The 16,750-nt window shown below is 43.7% G+C and overlaps 1 protein-coding gene and 1 long non-coding RNA gene across 3 annotated transcripts in view; both read right to left on the bottom strand.

Annotated features, from left to right (window-relative positions):
• The window catches only part of LOC129459807 (zinc finger protein 208-like), a 231,224-nt gene that overhangs the window by 39,808 nt on the left and 174,666 nt on the right, over positions 1 to 16,750 (bottom strand).
• The window catches only part of LOC129459832 (uncharacterized), a 38,351-nt gene continuing 28,970 nt past the window's right edge, over positions 7,370 to 16,750 (bottom strand). The window contains exon 8 of one of the 2 annotated variants that reach the window (XR_010115329.1): positions 7,370 to 15,219. This is a non-coding gene — a long non-coding RNA (uncharacterized lncRNA). Of the gene's footprint in view, positions 15,220 to 15,410; positions 16,130 to 16,750 lie in introns of those variants that run through there. The other variant, XR_008650075.2, reaches the window with a different exon arrangement.

Here is a 16,750-nt window from a genome sequence, read left to right as displayed (position 1 = left end):
CTTCTGCCTCAGCCTCCTGAGTAGCTGGGACTACAGGCACATGCCACCATGCCCGGCTAATGTTTTTCTATTTTTAGCAGAGACGGAGTTTCACTGTGTTAGCCATGATGGTCTCAATCTCCTGACCTCGTGATCCACCTGCCTCGGCCTCCCAAAGTGCAGGCGTGAGCCACTGCACCTGTCCACCAATGCATGCAGTGGCTCACCCCTGTAATTCCAGCACTTTGGGAGGCCGAGGTGGGCGGATCACGAGGTCAGAAGTTCGAGACCAGCCTGGCCAAGATAGTGAAACCCCGTCTCTACTAAAAATACAAAAATTAATCAGGTGCGGTGGTGGGTGCCTGTAATCCCAGCTACTCAGGAGGCTAAGGCAGGAGAATTGCTTGAACCTGGGAGGCAGAGGTTGCAGTGAGCCAAGATCGCGGCACTGCACTCTAGCCTGAGCGACAGACCAACACTCTGCCTCAAAAAAAAAAAAAAAAACATTGGTTTGATTCAGAATGGTGGGACAACTCAAAGCGGGGGACTTCCGGGTAAACTTAAGTATTTTCTGGTTGACAATTGGTGGAATTTATCTGAAGACCTGGGATCAATAAAAGGGAATTTTTAGATTAAGGTAAAGAATTGTGGAGACCAAGTTTTACTGTGCAGAGAAATCTCTCAGATAGCTGACTTCAGAGAGAGAACAGGCTGTAAAATGTTTCTAATCAGACCTGAAAGGGTGCCTGGCTCTTAGTTGATTATCTCCTGGATCTGCACAGGAAGAAAGGAAAACAAAGGGGGAAGGAGATTCTCAACAGAATGTGAATTTTTCCCACAAGAGACTTTGTGGGGCAATTTCCAGATATGGCAATGAAATATATTTTGGATTTAAATACTTTTTTCTTGTCTCATAATGTTATGCCAGAGTTAGACTGAAAAGTAAGTCATGACATATAGGGTCAAATAAACTGCGTCTGATGAGAATTTATGGTTTGTAGGGCATGACTCCCTAGATCCCCTAGGTTCAAATTTGGGCAAGATAAAAAATCAGAAGTCAGTCCTCAGTCCCCCTCTTGGCCAAAAAGCATTCTACAGAATGCATATACAAGCGAACAGCAGTAGGTCTCATGGTACTAGGAAGGGTTCTTCCTAGAGTTGTCTGATCTGGTCATTAGGTGAGCTCCCACAATGCTAGGAAGGCTCATTTCTAGTAGTCTGGTTGGTAGTAGTTTTAAATATTAGCAATTTGGATAATGCTATAAGGACATGGTCTGACCTGATGTAACAGCCAATTGTTTTAAGGGGTGAGATGGAGTCAGGCCCAGATTTAGTCTAAAATAAAAAATCTTAGATAAAATCTATTTTCTGAGCTATCGTGATGCAGGGTCTTTAATTGTGCCTTTCCTTCTGCTGCATCCAGCATAACATTTTCAAAAAATATATAAGAAGATAGCAAGGATTAGGCACCCAAAAGGTTATAGGTAGAGTCAGAGGGCAGTAACCAGCCTAACCATCCAAAAAACCACTGCATGCATCATCATACTTTTTGATCAGACTCACAATGTGTTTATCCTCCTTATCAAGGGTTATTTGGACCTTGTGATAAACCTTACTTGAGAATTGTGGGACCAACATTAAATTAGAATTTAATAAATTTAATTTTTTTCCAGCCAATTTATCTCCGTAGGTATAGTATCCTGAGGAGTGTGTAAATTCAACGCAAGAAATGCCTGGTCCTCAGTGTCTATATTGTTATAGACTTGTTAACAGTAGACAAATCTATTTTTTCTCCGATTTTTGTATTGCACCATATACTGGTATTTGGGAGAGAAAAGGTTTTGTCACAGGAGAAGTCATGTAATTGTACAGTGTCAGTTTTCCCATGGCAGGATTCCCTATGGCTGAGGGCCTTAAGAGTCAAAAGACTTAGAGCCAATTAATTGTCCCAGGCCAGACAGGAATGGATGTGAACAGGAATTTGTTATTTCTTTTTTTTCTTTTTCTTTTTTTTTGAGATGGAGTCTCACTCTGTCACCAGACTGGAGTGCAGTGGCATGACCTTGGCTCGCTGCAACCTCCACCTCCCGGGTTCAAGCAATTCTCCTGCCTCAGCCTCCTGAGTAGCTGGGACTACAGGTGAGTGCCACCACATCCAGCTAATTTTTTGTATTTTTAGTAGAGACAGGGTTGCACTACGTTGGCCAGGATGGTCTCGATCTCTTGACCTCATGATCCGCCCGCCTCAGCCTCCCAAAGTGCTTGGATTACAGGCGTGAGCCACCACGCCCAGCCTGTTTGCTACTTTTTAAAATTATTTTAAGTAAAAAGGCCGACAGAAAACCAAAAGGAAAAGTTACAAGACGGATTTATTTTTAACTTCTGTGTTGAGCTGCTGTGAGCTTGGTTTTTGTTAAAGACTTTTTTTTTTTTTTTTTGAGATGGAATCACCCTGTCACCCAGGCTGGAGTGCAGTGGCACAATCTCGGCTCACTGAAAGCTCTGCCTCCCAGGTTCATGCCATTCTCCTGCCTCAGCCTCCCTACTAGTTGGGACTACAGGCGCCTGCGACCACACCCGGCTAATTTTTTTGTATTTTTTTTTTTTTTTTAGTATAGATGGGGTTGCACCATGTTAGCCAGGACAGTCTTGATCTCCTGACCTCGTGATCCGCCCGCCTCGGCCTCCCAAAGTGCTGGGATTATAGGCATGAGTCACTGCATCCGGCCCAGTTTTTGTTAAAGAATTACAGCAATTAGCTATATGAAACATAAGCATTGTTCTGAAAAATTAATTTTGAATAATTTTAATAATTAATTTACTATTGAGGAACACATTTACCATAGTTACAATGTTTGTACCTATGAGATGTGCTCTGCCACAAGGGTTTGTGATAAAGAATTTTCTTAATTACTATATTTTGCGAGACTCGATATTATCTTTTTTTTTTTTTTTTTGAGACAGAGTTTCACTCTTGTTGACCAGGCTGGAGTGCAATGGCACAATCTTGGTTCACTGCAACCTCTACCTCCAAGGTTCAAGTGATTCTCATGCCTCATCCTCCAGAGTAGCTAGGACTACAGGTGCACACCACCACACCCAGCTAATTTTTGTATTTTTAGTAGAGGCGGGGTTTTGCCATGTTAGCCAGGCTGGTCTCGAACTCCTGACCTCAGGTGATCCACCCGCCTTGGCCTCCCAATGTGCAGGGATTACAGGCGTGAGCCACTGCACCCATCGGAATTATTTCTTTTAGTAGTTTAGAAACCTCAATTGCCTTTTCAAACTGGGTAGGAAAAGCCTCAATCCAAAGAGTAAAGGTGTCAATGAATACTAATAAATATTTAAACCCTTTACACGGGGGCATCTGCATATAGTCTATTTGCCAGTCTTCACCAGGGTATGCGCCTCTATGCTGAACAGGCCTTACTAAAGGAGGAGGTAAACACTGGTCATTTGGGTTGTTCCAGGCATACAGTTCACAGGCCCGGGTTACCTGGTTTACTCTTTTAAGTAATTATTTTTCTATAAAAAGCCAAGATATTAAACAGGGAATTTATTCCCAAATGAGGAGAGTCATGCAAATGTTTAACTATTTTTTATTGATTAGCACCTCGTATCAGGTTTATTAGAGTGTCTAGCAAAATGCCTGCTATTTCAATGTGTCCCCTGTCATCCACTGGTGTCTTTTGGCTTATAGAACTCCTCGTACTTGGTGAAGGCTTAAACCTCAGGATGTTGTTCTAAAGCCAGTTTATTGGCTTTATCTACTGAAAGAGAAGTTGCTACAACTTCCCTGAGGCATCCAGGCATGATAAGGAAGTTATGTAAGAAAACCAAAGTCACTGAAAAACAGCTTAGAGATTAGGTAAAATGGCAACTATGGGCTTGTCCCTGTGACCATACAGTTTTGGGGTGACAGAGACCCATTATAATGGGTCAAAACAGAGTAAGCAGTCCAGAAGAAAGTTAATATCCTTTTTTTTTTTTTTTGAGATGGAGTCTCTGTTTCCCAGGCTGGAGTGCAGTGGCACAATCTCAGCTCACTGTAACCTCCGCCTCTCAGGTTCAAGCAATTTCTGGCTAATTTTTTGTATTTTTAGTAGAGAGGGGGTTTCACCATGTTGGCCAGACTAGTCTCGAACTCCTGACCTCAAGTCATCCACCCACCTCGGCCTCCCAAGTGCTAGGATTACAGGTGTGAGCCACCGCACCTAGTGAAACTTCATATTCTTACCTTCCATGGCAAAAGTTACTGAGGCTTTTCCAGATATATGGCTAGTTGTCTGATGGAAACCATGGTGGAAGGTCTCAGTCCCCATCAATCTTGGGTGCTTGCCTGGCTGTTTTACCCATCATTAGTTCGGGTGCTGATGGCTCCCTTCAGAACACTGGACAAACCCTCTTCCAGTGGTCAGTTTTCTTACAGTGTGCACCCTGATTTATGCCCAAGGCACAGTGACTCAGACGCCCAGGTTTGGGCTTCCCACCTTTCAGCTTCCCTTGTTCAAGCCAAGACCCAGGAGGGCAACCCCACGTGGGAGGTTAGCTTAAGGTTGCAACCAAGAGCTGCAACTTGTGGGAGGTCCTTCTTCCTCTTTCCGCTTCCTCCGCTTTTTCCCTGTTATTAAAAACTAAAAATGCTATATCCAAAGCTGTTCCAGAGAAGTTTGGGGACCCATAGCTGCTTTTACAGTTTTCTATGGATATCAGGGGCAGACTGGATTATAAAATGTACTACCAGAAGGGTTTATCTTTTCCTTGAGGCAAGATCAGTGTTGGTGTATTTCCTGATTGCCTCAACTAGACACTATTAAAACAAAGCTGGATTGTCATCTTTGCCCTGAGAAAGTTGCTTAACCTTTTCATTGTTAACAGGTTTTTTCATACATTTCTTCATCTCTTTCAACAAACAAGTGACCATATGATTTCTTCTTCCAAGTCCTCACACCCCCTTTGATAGTTCCACTCTAGATCTTGATCTGGAACTGCTATACCTCCTGTCTGATATATATTATGGTTCGGGTTGCAAGCCAATACCTCATCTGCATGAGTCCTAGCTGTCCCCAAAATGCATTGTTTTTCTTCCACTGTACAACACAAAGACAACAAAATGTACAGATCCTGCCATGTTAAACTGTAGGTCAGAGTTAACTTCTCAAATTCACCTATGAATTTTCCTGCATCTTCAGAGAAATGACCAAACTTGTCTTATTATAGAGCCAAACCAGACAGAGAAAAGGGACACCTCCTCTCACAGGCCTTCTTCCCCATTTGCAACCTCTGTAAGTGGACAAAGATTTCCCCTTGGAGGTTGATAGGCAGCTCCACTACGAGTAGTACTCACTGGGCTAAGTTCTTCAGGGAGTGGTGGGTATAAAGTGGGACTAGAAGGGTAGGGAGGAGGGACAAATGGTTCTCAATAGAACTTTCAGGTGTACTAGTGGGAAAAAAGACCAACACATCTGAACCTTCAGACCTGACAGAAAGAGGTTCTGCTTCACCCAAAAATGCCCGCTGAACGAAGTGGCAGGGCGGCTTGTAATAAGGATCAGCTTGTATGTCCGACTCTTTTTTTTCTATTTCTCTCATGAAACATGGACATGCCTGCTGCAGGGTTTCATTCTGACTGAGCAGCAAAAATGCTTGAACATATGGTATTTTATCCCATTTTCCCTACCACTTGCAGAACAAATCGAGTTGAAGTATAAATACCCATCAGAGGCAATTTTTCTTGTATCTTTCTGAAACTGCTTGCTGCTTTTCCATGCGTACCATCCTTAAGAATGGGCACACTCTTAACCCAATCCGTAATCTCTGTTCCTGAGGTTTTAGTAACCTGATGCTTCTGTTTTGTTGTAAACAGCCCTGAGGATGAGTTTTCACCCCATAGAACAAAATGACAAAAGGTCAAGATGTGCTTGAAAAAGCTGATGGGGAGTATTGGGTCAGGAAAGGCCAGGCTGTCTAAGCATTCAGAGACACCTGTGCAACTGTCCTTGCAATTAAGAGCCAGGCCCCAAAAAGCTTCCCACTGCATGTGTCTTTGACCTATGCTAGGCCCTGCTGCTGATTAGTTTCCTCTACTCAGCAGGTATCTTATAGTTGGAGTATTTACACCAAGGAGAATGTTCCAGGCCAGCCCTCAGTCAACTTAAAATAATAAAAAAGGTTAAAATGTAACCTGAAATACATTTACTCAAGGTCAGATATTGAGGATAGCCAAGAGGAGGACAGATTTAAGTTGCTCTGAATATATATTTTAATTAGCAGCCATTGAAAGTGAGTCTTTTTGAAAAAGTGAGAAGGCAGTTCCTAAGTTATTAACCAAGAATTCATATTTAAATGCATAAGCTATTGATTGGCTGCATATATTCCTTTATTTTCCAAATTCCAGAATAAAGAAATAATGGGTGAGACTGCTAGCCAGAAAGTAAATGTCTTTAAACAATTGCCGCTAATCCCAGCACTTTGGGAGGCCGAAGTGGGCAAATCAGGTGAGATCAGCAGTTGGAGACCAGCCTGGCCAACATGGTGAAACCCCATCTCTACTAAAAATACAAAAATCAGCCGTGTGTGGTGGCATGTGCCTGTAATTCCAACTATGTGGGAGGCTGAAGCAGGAGAATCACTTGAACTCAAGAGGCAGAGGTTGCAGCATGCCAAGATCATGCCACTGCACTCCAGCCTGGGTGACAGAGTGAGACTTCGTCTCAAAAGAAACAAATAACAGTAAGAAAAAATGCCCCTGGGTGAAGTTTCACACTCTCATCTTTCTGGGCTTGATAAATTGTGCAGACCTCACAGAGCTGAGACTGCTCCAAGCTATTTTTTTTATTTTCACCTCCTTGCTGAGGACACATGAACTATTAACAAGAAACAAATTCAAACAAGAAACTTGGCAATCCACAAGAATAATGCCGGGAGGTGACCTCCAGGAACCTGCCTGTCACCTCCTTTCCCCACCCTGCCCTCCACTCCTTTAGACACACACACCCTGTATCACAAGACCAAAAAAACCACTCCATCAGCCACTGAGAGAGAAGCCATAGAAGAACCCAGAACCATTGCATGGCCATCTTGTGTCATCCTAGAATGAACAGCCATTGTTAGCATTCAGGAGCTGTTTATTCCCATCTTCACACTACACTAAATAACTTTCAACAGTCATAAGATAGACTGGCTGAAAGCTGATGCTTGGAACATCCCACATCACCAAGGAGCTCAGTGCCGCAGTCTCAGGTACACACCTGTCCATCTTCCATTGAAGTGAAACAATTGCTATCAAGAAACCAGAGTCCCTGCAATGGTGGTGGATCCGTCTGGGGTGCAGTAGTGACCAGCTAGCAGTGCCTTGGCTGTGTAAAACAAAAGGTACCTGAGACAAGTGTCAATAAATTTGGAAAGTTTATTCTGCCAAGGTTAAGTAGGAGCCTGTGACACAGCCTCAGGAGGTCCTGATGACATGTGCCCAAGGTGGTTGGGGTACAGTTTTCTAATACATTTTAGAAAGTCATGAGATATCAATCAACATGTTTAAGATGTACATTGGTGTAGTCAGGTAAGACAGGAAAACTTGAGGTTGGGGCTTCCACGTCATAAGTAGATAAGAGAAAAAATAATAAATTTATTTGAGCCCTTGATAAGTCTTCCACTGAATACACAATTTAGCCTGGCTCAGTGAATCTGCATTTTAAAATTAACAATAAGGCAGAGGAAACAAACAGATCTGCATTTGTCTCAGGTGAGCCTCAGAGGGATGACTTTGAGTTCTGTCTGTCATCTATTCACTAGGAATTTCCTTCTGAGCAAATTGTGAGGTAGGTATGTAGATTTTTATCTGTGTAGCTATCTTATTTAAGAATAAAATAGGAAACAGGTTTGCCTGATGTAGTTTCCAGCTTGACTTTTCTATTGGATTTGTAATTTTGGCATCAGGAGATTTATTTTTCTTTCACAGTGGGAACTCCTTTTATTATCAAGCGTATCTGTTTAAACTTGACAGAATAAAACAATGTATCTATTCAGAAGTATTAATGGAAAACTTAAAAAGACAAATATAAATATTGCTAAATCTTTCAGAATAGCCCATCCTAGGTCTTCCATTTCTTATTCACTGCAATTCAAATAAATTTTTTTCATAATTTTATAGTGGATCTCTATGTCAGAGGCATTCAAACCAGGGCAACTCCATCTTGAATAGTGTTGAGGTGAAATGAGGCTGAGACCTACTGGGCTGCATCCCCAGGTTAGGCATTCTTAGTCACAGAACAAAATAGGAGATCAGCACAAGATACCCTTTACTTAGCAATATGTCATAATCTTCCCTGTAAGCTGGGTGCAGGCAGAATAGAGGAATCATATATTTAGGTCATGGATGCAGAGATATGTTGCAGGAAGTCAGGGACCCCGAACGGAGGGACTGGCTGAAGCCACAGCAGAAGAATATAAATTGTGAAGATTTCATGGACATTTATTAGTTCCCCAAATTAATACTTTTATAATTTCTTTTGCCTGTCTTTACTGCAATCTCTGAACAGAAATTGTGAAGATTTCATGGACATTTATCACTTCCCCAATCAATATTCTTATAATTTCCTATGCCTGTCTTTACTTTAATCTCTTAATCCTGTCATCTTCATAAACTGAGGATGTATGTCACCTCAGGACCCTCTGATGATTGTGTTATCTGTACAAATTGTTTGTAAAACATGTGTGTTTGAACAATATGAAATCTGGGCATCCTAAAAGAACACAATAACAGTGATTTTCAGGGAACAAGGGAGATAACCATAAGGCCCGACTGCCTGTAGGGCCGGGCAGAACAGAGTCATATTTCTCTTTTTGCAAAAGCGAAATATCACTGAATTCTTTTTCTCAGCAAGGAACAGCCCTGGGAAAATAATGCATTCCCAGGGGGAGGCCTCTAAAATAACCACTCTGGGAGTGTCTGTCTTATGCAGTTGAAGATAAGGGATAAAATACACCCTGGTCTCCTGCAGCGCCCCCAGGCTTGCTAGGATTAGGAAATTACAGCCTGGTGAATTCTAGTCAGACCAGTTCTCTGCTTTTGAACCCTGTTTCCTGTTAAGATGTTTATCAATGACAATGCGTGCACAGCGGGACATGGAACCTCATTAGTAATTCTAATTTCACTCTGGCCTTGTGATCTTGCTCTGCCTCCATTTGCCTTGTGATATTTTATTGCCTTTAAAGCATGTGATCTCTGTGACCCACACCCTATTCGTACACTCCTTCCCCTTCGAAAATTGCTAATAAAAACTTGCTGGTTTTTCAGCTCGGGGGCATCATGGAACCTGCTGACATGTGATGTCACCCCCGGAGACCCAGCTGTAAAATTTCTTTCTTTTGTACTCTTTTATTTCTCAGACCAGCCAACACTTAGGGAAAATAGAAAAGAACCTACATTGAAATATTGGGGGCTGGTTCCCCCAATAGAGATATGTCACAAAGCCCCCATGGGCAGGGTCAAGAAAGGAGCATTCTATTCCCTAGGTGTTGGGCCCAGCAATATATCACAATGCTCAAAATATGTGAGACCCCCTCCCCCCAAAAAAGAGAATCACATCACTTAGGTGCTGGGTAAAGTGATATGTTGCAATTGCCCTTTGTGGCAGGTTCCAGTCATAAGAAGAGAGTCACAACACGTAAGTGATAAACAAAATGATATTTCATAATGCCCTCCTGAAAAGAGTCCATGCAGAAGACTCATATTATACAGGTGCTGGTTCCAGCCACACATCACAATACATGTATGCAGATACCAGTCACAAAAATGAGTTGCATTTTGGGCAGAGCCCAAGCAATAGAAGAGTCACATCATCTAGGTTCTGGGTCCAGAAATGTCACAATACCCTCTGAGAAAACAGCCCTGGCAGAAAATTCACATCATCAAAGTGAGAGGATCAGAGATATGTCACAATGCCCCCTGTGGGAAGGGCTCACAGAGAAAAGATAGATTGCATAACCTAAGAGCTGGACCCAGCTACGTATCACAATCACTCCAGTGGGCAGAGCCAAAGCATGAGAAGAGTCACATCACATAAGTGCTGGGCCAAGTGATACATCACAATCCTGTGGACAGGCCCCAGAAAGAAGTGTAGAGTCACATCATCTAGGTAATGGGCCCAGAGATATGTCACAATAACCCCTGTGGACAGGGGCCAGATAGAAGAATGACATATCCTGTGAGCTTATCCCAGGGATAAGTCATGCTCTTTTATGGGAGCATGGCCGTGGTAGGAAAGAAGATTCACATCATCTAAGTGCTGGCCCCAGAGATATGTCACAATCTCTCCTATAGGCCAAACCCAAGTAAGAGTCACAGCACAAAGATGATGGATTCACAGATATGTCACTGTGCTTGCTATGGGCAGGGTTTGGACAGAAGGCTCACATCACCTTGTTTAGACCAGCAGTATGTCACAATCTACATTGAGAGCAGAACCTACTTAGAAGAGAAAAGTCACTTCAGCTAGATGCTGGGCCCAGTAATAGAAAAAATTATTTATGTGTGCAGGGACCTCGTAGAATAAGAGTCACATTACCTTGGTGATTGGTACAGAGATAGGTTGTAATGCTTCCTGTAGGCAGGACCCAGCAAGGAGAGTTACATCACCTGGAGGCTGGACATAGCAATATGTGACAATGACCCATAATGGCAGGGCACAGGAATGAGAGTCACATAACCAAGGTGTGGGGCTCAGCCATATGTCACAATGCCTCCCTGTGGGCAGTGCTGAGGCAAATGTACAGTCACACCACCTAGGTGCTGGGTCCAGTGATGTGTCATGATCTAATCTGTGGGCTGGGCACCAGGGAGGAGAATCAAATTACTCAGGTGCTGGCCAGAGGTGTATGTTGCAATAACAGTTGCAGGAAAATGTAGGGATAAAATTAACAATCCTGCACATGTCCCATTTCTAGGATTGGAGTCAACACCTTTTGTATGTTGAGTCAGAGTACATCAGTTACAATCTCAAAGGTGGACTGAATACATGCATAAGAGCCTCAATCTATGCTGTGGACTGTGTCCCTTTAGTGGAGTCACAGCCTCATCGGTATGCTGAATCTTGGTATGAGAGTCATCAACCCACATATAGCCCAAATCCATGTATGAGAGTCAATTTTCCAGCTTTTGGCTACCTCCAGGTATGAGAATCAGAACTTCAACCGTGAGCTGCATTCATGTGGAAAGATGACAATCTTTACTGTTGGCTGGGTGTGCATATAAGTGTCACAATGTCACCTGTGTTCTGGGCCTCTTTATAAAACTCTCTGTACCACCTGAGGTCTTTATACAGTATTCATGAAAGTCACAATTTTCTCTGAAACTTTCTTCCTGGTATGGATTCATAATCATACCTGTGAACCTAAGTCAATGTATTTGAGTCAACATCTCTCCAAATGGCTGGGTCCCGAGAAGAGACTCTTCACCTGCCTATGAGCTGGATTTTGAAATGAGTCACCATGTTAACGGTAGTGGCATGATCACATGTAACAGAATTTTTACTGTGGACTGCATGCACCTGTGAAATTCAGGATCTCTCCAGTGGGCACTGTCCATGTGTCAGGGTGACAATGCTAACATTTGGTAGGTTGTGCATATGAGAAACACAGTCTCACCTGTGTGCTTGGTCTTGTGATGACACTCTCTGTACCATCCAAAGACTTTATATAAAATGTGAAAGAAAAGTAATCCTTTATGAAGTTATTATCTAGAGAAGACCCAGGAATTTACCCATTTCTCCAAGTATAGTTACAAGTGCCAGTAACTCTCCTTTTGGCTGGTTTGTGGTATTAGTGTCATCATCACAACTGTGAGCTTGGCAAAGGTATATGTCACAACCCAAACTGTGAGTAGAAAGAAAACAGGAGAGTAACATCACCTGGGTGCTGGGTCAGAAATATGTCACAATTTTTCCAGGGCAGGGATCAGACAAAGTCATATCACCTGGTTGCCTGACCAGGGTTATGTTACAATTCTCTCCTGAAAGCAAGGCACAGAAAACAAAGTCACATTACTTGGGTACTGGGCCAAGCTATATGTCACAATTTTCTCTGCAGGTAAGACCTGGGTACACACCTGGTTGCTGAACCCAGAGGTTTGTCACAATTTTCTGTGTTGGCATGGTGCAGATGGAAGAGGAGAGTCACACCTCCAAAGCAGTGGATGCAGAGATGTGTCACAAGGCCTCTTGTGGGCAGGGCCCAGGCAAGAGCCTTTCACTCATTTGGTTTGACCCAGAAATATGTCCTAATACCCAAAATACACAGGGATGATTTGAAAGAGGAGGGTAATAAGGTGTGGCACAGTGGCTCACGCCTGTAATATCAGCACTTTGAGAGGCCAAGGCGGGTAGATCACTTGAGGTCAGGAGTTCGAGACCAGCTTGGCCAACATGGTGAAACTCCACCTCTACTAAAAATACAAAAATTAGAACGGAGTGGTAATGCATGCCTGTAATCCCAGCTACTTGGGAGGCTAAGGCAGGAGAACTGCTTGAACCAGGAGGCAGAAGTTGCAGTGAGCCAAGATCACATCGCTGCACTCCAACCTGGGTAACAGAGTGAGACTCTGCCTCAAAAAAAAAAAAAAAAAAAGACTAGATAGGCATAGGCCACAAGTCACATCACCTGGGTGCTGGACCCAGTGATATGTTACAACGCTCTCTGTGAGCAACATCCTGAGAGGATAGACACCATACCTGTTGGCTGATCCCAGTGATATGTCACAATCTTTTCTTTGTGCATGGTGCATGTAGGTGAGGACAGCCACATTTCTTAGGTGATGGATGCCAAAACATGTCACGAGGCCACCTGTGGGCAGGGCCCAGGCAGAAGCCTCTCATCCCCTAATGTCAGATGCAGTGATATGTAACAATATGTAAAATATGAAAGGTCCAGCCAAAAGATGAGTTACATCATCTAGGTGCTGGACCCACTGACACAACACAATTCCCTTGTGGCAGGGTAGAGGCTGACGAAGAGTCACATCATTACCTAGGTGATGAATAAAAAGTTATTTCATAATACTCTTGTGGCCAGGGCTTATGTGAAGACTCACATTACCTGGGTGGCAGACCCATCTACATGTCACAATGCAAAATGTTTGTAGGGCCCAGGCAAGGGAAAAAGAGTCCCATTACGTAGGTGCTGGGCCCAGTGATACATCATAATCCCTTTTTGGTCAGAGTCCAAGCAGTAGAGGAAGGGTCGCATCATCTAAATGCTGCACTCAGCAACATGTCACAATACCCTCTGAGAGGACAAGTCAGAAAGAAAAGTCACATCACCTAGGTAAAAGACCCAGAAATATTTAATAATGCTATCTTTTCATAGGGCTCAGGAAGAAAACAGGAGTCAGATAACGTAGGAGCTGGGCCTAGCTATATGGCACAATCACTACAGTAGGCAAGGCCTTGGCATGAGAGGAGAGTCACATCAGATATGTGCTGGGCCCAGCGATATGTCAAATTTCCTACTGTGGACTGCTCCAGAAAGATAAAAAGAGTCCTGTCATTTAGGCAACTGACCCAGAGATATGTCACAATGACCACTTGGGCAGGAACCAAGCAGAAGAATCATATACCCTGTGTGCTGGACCCAGAAATAAGTCACTCTTGCTTCTGTTAGCACGACCCAGGCCCAAAGGTATATATATTAAAAGCTAACCTATGGACACAGTGAAGAGAGGAGAGTCACATAAAATAGTTGACGGGCAGAAAACTCACATCATCTAGGTGTAGGGCCCAGCAATATGTCACAATGTCTTATGTGGGCAGGTCCAAGAAAAAAAATATATCCCTTTGGTGCTTAGTTCAGTAATATTTCACAATCTTTCCTGCAGGAAAAAACTAAGAAATAAAAAAAAAAAAATAGCTATACACTGTGAAAGGTCACAATTCTTCCTGGGAGCAGAGACCAAGTAACACAAGAGTCATATCACCTGTGGGATTGGTGCAAAGACATTTGTATTTTTTTTTTTATTTTTTGGAGATGGAGTCTCACTCTGTTGCCCAGGATGGAGTGCAGTGGTGCGATCTTAGCTCACTGCAACCTCCACCTCCTGGGTTCAAGCGATTATCCTGTCTCAGCCTCCTGAGTAGCTGGGACTACAGGCACCAATCACGACACCTGGCTGATTTTTGTTTTTTTTTAGTAGAGACGGGTTTTCACCATGTTGACCAGGCTGGTCTCGAACTCCTGACTTTGTGATCCGCCCACCTTGGCCTCCTAAAGTGCTGGGATTACAGACATGAGCCACTGTGCCCAGCCAGAAAAACATTTCAAAATGCCTCTTGTAGGCAAGGCCTAGGCTTAAAAGTTACATCACCTGAGTGTTAAACCCAGCAATACGTCACAATGCCCCAAGTGGGCAAATCACAGGCAGAAGAGTCACAAATTGTCAGTGCAGGGCCCAGCAATATGTCACAATGTTCCCTGAAGGCAAACCTAAAAGAAGAGTCACATAAGCTAGGTGCTGGGTGTAGCAATATGCTACAATTTCCCTGTAAGCAGGGACCAATAGAAGAAGAGTCACATCATCTGGATGCTGGGCCCAGTAATATGTCATTCATCTTTCCTGTAATAAAGACCCAGGCAGGAGAAACACATCGTATGGTTGCTGACCACAGCAATATGCCACAACTTTCTGTGTAGGCAGGGTGTAGGCAGAAAAGGAGAGTCACATCTCCTGGATGAGGAATGCAGAGATATGTCACAATGCCCCCTGTAGGAAGGGCCTAGGTAGGAGACTCCCATCTCTTAGGTATTGAGTTCAGCAATATGTCACAACACCCAAATATGTGGAGCCTGAAAAAAAGAGGAGAGTCACATCACCCAGATGCTAGGCCAGTGATGTGTCACAATTTCTCTGTGAGCAGAGATCAGGCAGAAGAGAGTAACAGTACCATGGTGATGGGCATTGAGTTACGTCACAAGGTCCCCTGTAGGCAGGCCCAGAAAAAAAGTTACATCCATCACCCAGGTGTTGAACTCAACAATATTTAACAATTTCTAATGTGATATATTGTGACACAACATGTAAGGCACATTTGGGAGAGTCACGTAACATAGGTGCAGGATTCAGCAATAATTGACAATATCCAAAATTTGCAGGATCCCTCCCACAAAAAAAGAGAGTCAAATCACCGAGGTGCTGGATTCAGCACACCATTACATCTGTGTGCTTGGCCAAGTTTTATGTCACAATTCCACCTGTGGGTAGAGAACAAGCACAAGAGTCACATCAATTGTGTGCTGATCCAGGGTTATGTCACAATCTTCCCTGACAGCATGCACCAGCAAAGAGAGTCACATCACAGGGTTCTCAACCAGAGATGTTATAATCCTCTCCTGAAAGCAGGGCACAGGGAGAAGAGTATGATCACCTGGGTGCTGGGCTCAGCTAAATGTGTCACAAGGCTCACTGTAGGCAAAGCCCAGAAAGGATAGACAAAACACCTGGTTGCTGGGCCCAGCAATATATCACAATCTTCTCTATGGGAAGAATGCAGGTAGAAGTAGAGGGTTTCATCTACCAGGTGATGGATGAAAAAATATACTCCAGGGCCCTCTGTGGGAGGAGCTCAGGCAGAAGCCTTCCAACCCCTAAGTGTTTGTTTCAGTGATATGTCACAATAACCAAAATATGCAGGTCTCAGGCAAGTGAGAAGAGCCACATCACCTAGGTGCTAGGTAAAGTGATCTGCCACAAATTTTTCTTTTGGCAGTGCTCAAGCGGAACAGAAAAGTCAAATCGCCAAGATAGTGAATGAAAAGACGTGTTAGAATAGTTCGGTGTGAGAGCCCACACAGGAAAGTCTCATCATCATGTTGTTGGACCCAGAGACATGTTGAAATACATGATGTCGGCCAGGTGCGGTGGCTCACACAGGTAATCCCAGCACTTTAGGAGGCTGAGGTGGGTGGATCACCTGAGGTTGGGAGTTCAAGACCAGCCTGACCAACATGGAGAAACCCCGTCTCTACTGCAAATAGAAAAATTAACCGAGCTTGGTGGTACATGCCTGTAATCCCAGATACTCGGGGGGCTGAGGCAGAAGAACTGCTTGAACCTGGGAGATGAAGGTTGTGGTGAGCTGAGATTGCGCCATTGCACTCCAGCCTAGGAAACGAGCGAAACTCCATCTCAAAAACAAATAAACAAACAAAAAAAACACACACGCAAAAACATGATGCATGCAGGTCTCAGGCACAAGAGGAGAGTAACATCACTTAGGTGCTGGATGCGCCCAAATGCACATCACAGTTTCTTCTTAAGCACAACCCAAGCAGTAGCAGAGATTCCTATCATCTAGGATCTTGTTCCAGCAGTATTTCACAATACCCGAGGGGTGGGCCTAGGTAAAAAAGTCACATTACCTAGGTGAGAAGCCTAGAGATACGTCACAATGTCCTTTGTGGGTAGGGCTTATAAAGGAGAGACACAGCTTAGGTGCTGGGCTCAGCTTTATGTTCCAGTCAACCCAGTGGAAAGAGGCCAAGAATGAGAAAGAGTCACATCACATAGGAGCTATGTCACGTGGCATATCACAATTCCCACTGTGGACAAACCCCAGAAGAGTCACATCATCTAGGTGGGAGGCCCAAATATGTATCACAGTGACTCCTGTGTACAGGGACCAGGCAGAATAATTACACCATTTGCTTGCCCCAGCAATACGTCACTCTCTATTCTGTGGGCATGGCCCAGGCAGAAGAGGAATGTCACATCACGTAGGTAAAA

Source organism: Symphalangus syndactylus, chromosome 13 (assembly GCF_028878055.3).
Source record: "Symphalangus syndactylus isolate Jambi chromosome 13, NHGRI_mSymSyn1-v2.1_pri, whole genome shotgun sequence".
Classification (NCBI taxonomy): domain Eukaryota; kingdom Metazoa; phylum Chordata; class Mammalia; order Primates; family Hylobatidae; genus Symphalangus; species Symphalangus syndactylus.
Note: the sequence above shows the minus strand (reverse complement) of the source record. Positions and strands in the feature narration are given on the sequence as shown.